Source organism: Electrona antarctica (assembly GCF_951216825.1).
Source record: "Electrona antarctica genome assembly, contig: scaffold_206, whole genome shotgun sequence".
NCBI classification, from domain to species: Eukaryota; Metazoa; Chordata; class Actinopteri; order Myctophiformes; family Myctophidae; genus Electrona; species Electrona antarctica.
Genome location: NW_027637825.1, coordinates 141,054 through 148,553, shown reverse-complemented (window position 1 = coordinate 148,553; position 7,500 = coordinate 141,054). Strand labels below are relative to the sequence as shown.

Sequence of the window (7,500 nt, the reverse complement as noted above, 5' to 3'; positions counted from 1 at the left end):
GTATTTTAGCCGTGACGTGAGCACCCCCTCCAGAGATACTTCCGGTTCCTACTTTTGTGTCGCTTTTGTGTCCCCATAGAGTTATACTGTATCCCCATTGAGTTATACTGTGACGTTCCGTCGGACTAAATCTGAGACGAAAACAACCACGAAAGTCTAATTGTACCGCCTTCCTTTCCTCGCAACAACAAAGCTGCTGCTCTCTGAAATCTGTCTGACAGGCCGTCTGCCCCACACTGGATACTATCGCCATTTTATTTCATTGTGTCAACTAAATTGCAATTGCAAACTAGATTCAACATACCCAACCCTGTACATTCTAAATATGCCCCCAAAATATTGTACTGAGCAAATGGACTGTTACCACCTTCAATAATAATGATAATAATAGTCTTTATTGTCTCCACATCATATATTTTCTTTGTCATGGACACTTGTACAAAACATTAATAATTCTACTCGAGTTGGAAGCATTAAGACCCATTTTAACCCTCAATGGATTCCTTTCTGAAAAATAACGTCATTGTAAAAAGATTCACGCGTTTAGATTCTATTTACAATGAGATGTGGATATGTAGTTCTACCAGACCAGAGCACGCTCCATACTGGCCTACAACGCAGGAGAGGGTGAGTGGGATATGTAGTTCTACCAGACCAGAGCACGCTCAATACTGGCCTACAACGCAGGAGAGGGTGAGTGGGATATGTAGTTCTACCAGACCAGAGCACGTTCCATACTGGCCTACAACACAGGAGAGGGTGAGTGGCCCAGTGCACTCTGGGATGTGTATTTCTAGCAGACCATAGACATATATAAAGGCTATATGGCCCAGTGCATTGTGGGATGTGTAGTTGTACCAGCCCATAGACATATATAAACGCTAGCCGATTGCATGGTGGGATGTGTAGTTCTATGTGACTAAAGCCTACAGTTGATGAAGTAGTGTGACTATGTGTGTTCCTGCATTCCTCCACAGCCACCGCTAGGGTTGTTGCCTGGATCACTGTCATGCAGGGTAAGGTCCTATAGCCCAGAGGGCTGTCTGTAGCTATAGACCAGGTCCTATAGCCCAGAGGGCTGTCTGTAGCTATAGACCAGGTCCTATAGCCCAGAGGGCTGTCTGTAGCTATAGACCAGTTCCTATAGCCCAGAGGGCTGTCTGTAGCTATAGACCAGGTCCTATAGCCCAGAGGGCTGTCTGTAGCTATAGACCAGGTCCTATAGCCCAGAGGGCTGTCTGTAGCTATAGACCAGTTCCTATAGCCCAGAGGGCTGTCTGTAGACCAGTTCCTATAGCCCAGAGGGCTGTCTGTAGCTATAGACCAGTTCCTATAGCCCAGAGGGCTGTCTGTAGCTATAGACCAGTTCCTATAGCCCAGAGGGCTGTCTGTAGCTATAGACCAGTTCCTATAGCCCAGAGGGCTGTCTGTAGCTATAGACCAGTTCCTATAGCCCAGAGGGCTGTCTGTAGCTATAGACCAGTTCCTATAGCCCAGAGGGCTGTCTGTAGCTATAGACCAGTTCCTATAGCCCAGAGGGCTGTCTGTAGCTATAGACCAGTTCCTATAGCCCAGAGGGCTGTCTGTAGCTATAGACCAGTTCCTATAGCCCAGAGGGCTGTCTGTAGCTATAGACCAGTTCCTATAGCCCAGAGGGCTGTCTGTAGCTATAGACCAGTTCCTATAGCCCAGAGGGCTGTCTGTAGCTATAGACCAGTTCCTATAGCCCAGAGGGCTGTCTGTAGCTATAGACCAGTTCCTATAGCCCAGAGGGCTGTCTGTAGCTATAGACCAGGTCCTATAGCCCAGAGGGCTGTCTGTAGCTATAGACCAGTTCCTATAGCCCAGAGGGCTGTCTGTAGCTATAGACCAGTTCCTATAGCCCAGAGGGCTGTCTGTAGCTATAGACCAGTTCATATAGCCCAGAGGGCTGTCTGTAGCTATAGACCAGTTCCTATAGCCCAGAGGGCTGTCTGTAGCTATAGACCAGTTCCTATAGCCCAGAGGGCTGTCTGTAGCTATAGACCAGGTCCTATAGCCCAGAGGGCTGTCTGTAGCTATAGACCAGTTCCTATAGCCCAGAGGGCTGTCTGTAGCTATAGACCAGTTCCTATAGCCCAGAGGGCTGTCTGTAGCTATAGACCAGTTCCTATAGCCCAGAGGGCTGTCTGTAGCTATAGACCAGTTCATATAGCCCAGAGGGCTGTCTGTAGCTATAGACCAGTTCCTATAGTCCTATAGAGCTGTCTGTGATAGAACTGGTTCTTCACTATAGAGCTGTGTCTTCTAGATGGTAGAACAGAGGTTTAAAAACGTAGACTCAGTGTTAGTAAACATAGTGAATATCACTGTAGACTCAGTGTTAGTAAACATAGTTAATATCACTGTAGACTCAGTGTTAGTAAACATAGTGAATATCACTGTAGACTCAGTGTTAGTAAACATAGTGAATATCACTGTAGACTCAGTGTTAGTAAACATAGTGAATATCACTGTAGACTCAGTGTTAGTAAACATAGTGAATATCACTGTAGACTCAGTGTTAGTAAACATAGTGAATATCACTGTAGACTCAGTGTTAGTAAACATAGTGAATATCACTGTAGACTCAGTGTTAGTAAACATAGTGAATATCACTGTAGACTCAGTGTTAGTAAACATAGTGAATATCACTGTAGACTCAGTGTCAGCATAACAGATGCTGTACAGTTATTTCCATCTTTAATGAGTGTATGAATCTCCAGAACTGATCTGAACTCACTGTTCTTCTTCTCTAAGGAGTCTCCCGGCTGGCCCTGGTTCCTCCCATCTTTGGTACTGTTATGTCGTTATATACGATGTTAGACTGTTAGCCATTAGGGTACACATCCTATACGATGTTAGACTGTTAGCCATTAGGGTACACATCCTATACGATGTTAGACTGTTAGTCATTAGGGTAGACATCCTATACGATGTTAGACTGTTAGTCATTAGGGTAGACATCCTATAGGATGTTAGACTGTTAGTCATTAGGGTAGACATCCTATACGATGTTAGACTGTTAGTCATTAGGGTAGACATCATATAGGATGTTAGACTGTTAGTCATTAGGGTAGACATCCTATACGATGTTAGACTGTTAGTCATTAGTAGAGGTTTTATACGTTGTGCAATACTAGACTGTAGGATAGATTTAACATCCTATACAATCTTAACCCATTTAGGCCTGACGTCTTCTAAATCCTGACAGTTTTCTGAAATACCTCATGTTTCTGTATCAGTGGTTCTCAATATTTCATGTCAAGGACCCCAAAAATGATAGGAACCTCCCAGAAGCAAAGATTTGAGTTAAAAACGTTCGCTCTGAAAGAATATATTCAAAGATTTGTGCCGCATTTTCACGATTTAAAAAAAATTGCAGACCTACAAGCTCATAGCGCGCCACCAAGTGGCGCGCTATGAGCTTGTAGATCTGCTATTTTTCAATAGCTAAAGTGTAACATAATGCTTAAAACACCAAAAGGGGTTCCCGCCCAAAATGGGTTAAACTGTGGACATTAGATTGTATACGTTCTGCACTCATGAGGTCCTTTTCAGACGCTTGGATCAGCGCAGCGTTAAAAAAAAGGAAGAAAAAAAAAGAAAATCTCACTGCGCTCCAGGTCTAGTCGCCAGCGGGCGTGTGCTGTGCACGAAACGAGCAGCTTCACGGGACCGCACCCGTGAAAACACGCTTCCGTTGTCGGCTTACCTTCTCTGCGCGTCCAAAAAACGCCCCACTCATTGAAAATGAATTACTAGGCGTGTCGGTCACTGCCTGTCTGAGAAGGCCTTTACATCTGAGCTATAGACATCAGTAGAGATTATAATATTAGATCTATAGACATCAGTAGAGATGTCATACAGTAGAGATTATAATATTAGATTTATAGACATCAGTAGAGATTATAATATTATATCTATAGACATCAGTAGAGATGTCATACAGTAGAGATTATAATATTAGATCTATAGACATCAGTAGAGATTATAATATTAGATCTATAGACATCAGTAGAGATTATAATATTAGATCTATAGACATCAGTAGAGATGTCGTACAGTAGAGATTATAATATTAGATCTATAGACATCAGTAGAGATGTCGTACAGTAGAGATTATAATATTAGATATATAGACTGTAGACATCATAGAGATGTGGTACAGTAGAGATTATAATATTAGATCTATAGACATCATAGAGATGTAGAGATTATAATATTAGATCTATAGACATCAGTAGAGATGTAGAGATTATAATATTAGATCTATAGACATCAGTAGAGATGTCGTACAGTAGAGATTATAATATTAGATCTATAGACATCAGTAGAGATGTAGAGATTATAATATTAGATCTATAGACATCAGTAGAGATGTCGTACAGTAGAGATTATAATATTAGATCTATAGACATCAGTAGAGATGTCATACAGTAGAGATTATAATATTAGATCTATAGACATCAGTAGAGATGTCGTACAGTAGAGATTATAATATTAGATATATAGACATCAGTAGAGATGTCATACAGTAGAGATTATAATATTAGATCTATAGACATCAGTAGAGATGTCATACAGTAGAGATTATAATATTAGATCTATAGACATCAGTAGAGATGTCATACAGTAGAGATTATAATATTAGATCTATAGACATCAGTAGAGATGTGGTACAGTAGAGATTATAATATTATATCTATAGACATCAGTAGAGATGTCGTACAGTAGAGATTATAATATTAGATCTATAGACATCAGTAGAGATGTCGTACAGTAGAGATTATAATATTAGATTTATAGACATCAGTAGAGATGTCGTACAGTAGAGATTATAATATTAGATCTATAGACATCATAGAGATGTGGTACAGTAGAGATTATAATATTAGATCTATAGACATCACAGAGATGTGGTACGGTAGAAATTGTAATATTAGATCTATAGACATCAGTAGAGATTATAATATTATATCTATAGACTGTAGACATCATAGAGATGTGGTACGGTAGAGATTATAATATTAGATCTATAGACATCATAGAGATGTGGTACAGTAGAGATTATAATATTAGATATATAGACATCACAGAGATGTGGTACAGTAGAGATTATAATATTAGATCTATAGACATCATAGAGATGTGGTACGGTAGAGATTATAATATTAGATCTATAGACATCAGTAGAGATGTGGTACGGTAGAGATTATAATATTAGATCTATAGACATCATAGAGATGTGGTACGGTAGAGATTATAATATTAGATCTATAGACATCATAGAGATGTGGTACAGTAGAGCGGTGGTGATTATAATATTTTGCTGATGTTGTACAGTAGCCTCCCTGTAGTCCCTGTATTCCTACAGCAGCCGTTAGACAGAAAGCTAAGCTTGTATCTCCATATTTGGTCTCCATATCTTTGATGTTTTTGCATACATTAATGTCCCTGCTATACTTCAACACATGTGTGAGAGTACAGAGCATACATTAATGTCCCTGCTATACTTCAACACATGCGTGAGAGTACAGAGCATACATTAATGTCCCTGCTATACTTCAACACATGCGTGAGAGTACAGAGCATACATTAAGGTCCCTGCTATACTTCAACACATGCGTGAGAGTACAGAGCATACATTAAGGTCCCTGCTATACTTCAACACATCGGTGAGAGTACAGAGCATACATTAAGGTCCCTGCTATACTTCAACACATGCGTGAGAGTACAGAGCATACATTAAGGTCCCTGCTATACTTCAACACATGCGTGAGAGTACAGAGCATACATTAAGGTCCCTGCTATACTTCAACACATGCGTGAGAGTACAGAGCAGAGAAAAGAGCCGATCTACAAGCTCGAAATGCGACGCGACGTGACTTGTTGTGACCTTGTAGATCGGCATATTTTCTTTGCGAAAGTGAAAGAGGTGAAATTAAATCAAATCATATCAAACTGTATTTATTTGTATAGCATGTTTACAACAAACACACAAGCTGACCAAAGTGCTGTACATGTTGTTACAAAAACCCCAAATACAATTCAAAGGATCAAAGCAAATGAAAAACAATTATTAAAAAAACCCCACTTCAAAGCATAATAATATGCATAATGCATTAAACACAAAGTTCAAAACAAATCAGGTAAACACAAATGCAATTGAAAGCCGCGGAAATCAGCTGCAGGTTTAAAGTATAGGTGAAAAAAGGCAATCTGTGTTTTTAGATATTATTTTATAACTGGATCCATTGGAAACATCACATCATATTGTCCTCATCCATCTCCAGACAGTAGTAGGTATTAATATCACATCATATTGTCCTCATCCATCTCCAGACAGTAGTAGGTATTAATATCACATCATATTGTCCTCATCCATCTCCAGACAGTAGTAGGTATTAATATCACATCATATTGTCCTCATCCATCTCCAGACAGTAGTAGGTATTAATATCACATCATATTGTCCTCATCCATCTCCAGACAGTAGTAGGTATTAATATCACATCATATTGTCCTCATCCATCTCCAGACAGTAGTAGGTATTAATATCACATCATATTGTCCTCATCCATCTCCAGACAGTAGTAGGTATTAATATCACATCATATTGTCCTCATCCATCTCCAGACAGTAGTAGGTATTAATATCACATCATATTGTCCTCATCCATCTCCAGACAGTAGTAGGTATTAATATCACATCATATTGTCCTCATCCATCTCCAGACAGTAGTAGGTATTAATATCACATCATATTGTCCTCATCCATCTCCAGACAGTAGTAGGTATTAATATCACATCATATTGTCCTCATCCATCTCCAGACAGTAGTAGGTATTAATATCACATCATATTGTCCTCATCCATCTCCAGACAGTAGTAGGTATTAATATCACATCATATTGTCCTCATCCATCTCCAGACAGTAGTAGGTATTAATATCACATCATATTGTCCTCATCCATCTCCAGACAGTAGTAGGTATTAATATCACATCATATTGTCCTCATCCATCTCCAGACAGTAGTAGGTATTAATATCACATCATATTGTCCTCATCCATCTCCAGACAGTAGTAGGTATTAATATCACATCATATTGTCCTCATCCATCTCCAGACAGTAGTAGGTATTAATATCACATCATATTGTCCTCATCCATCTCCAGACAGTAGTAGGTATTAATATCACATCATATTGTCCTCATCCATCTCCAGACAGTAGTAGGTATTAATATCACATCATATTGTCCTCATCCATCTCCAGACAGTAGTAGGTATTAATATCACATCATATTGTCCTCATCCATCTCCAGACAGTAGTAGGTATTAATATCACATCATATTGTCCTCATCCATCTCCAGACAGTAGTAGGTATTAATATCACATCATATTGTCCTCATCCATCTCCAGACAGTAGTAGGTATTAATATCACATCATATTGTCCTCATCCATCTCCAGACAGTAGTAG

The 7,500-nt window shown here is 39.5% G+C and overlaps 1 protein-coding gene across 1 annotated transcript in view; it reads left to right on the top strand.

Moving 5' to 3' along the window:
- The window catches only part of LOC306918624 (thrombospondin type-1 domain-containing protein 7A-like), a gene marked incomplete at both ends in the record, with an annotated part of 147,684 nt that overhangs the window by 73,652 nt on the left and 66,532 nt on the right, over positions 1–7,500 (top strand). The window lies entirely within an intron of this gene.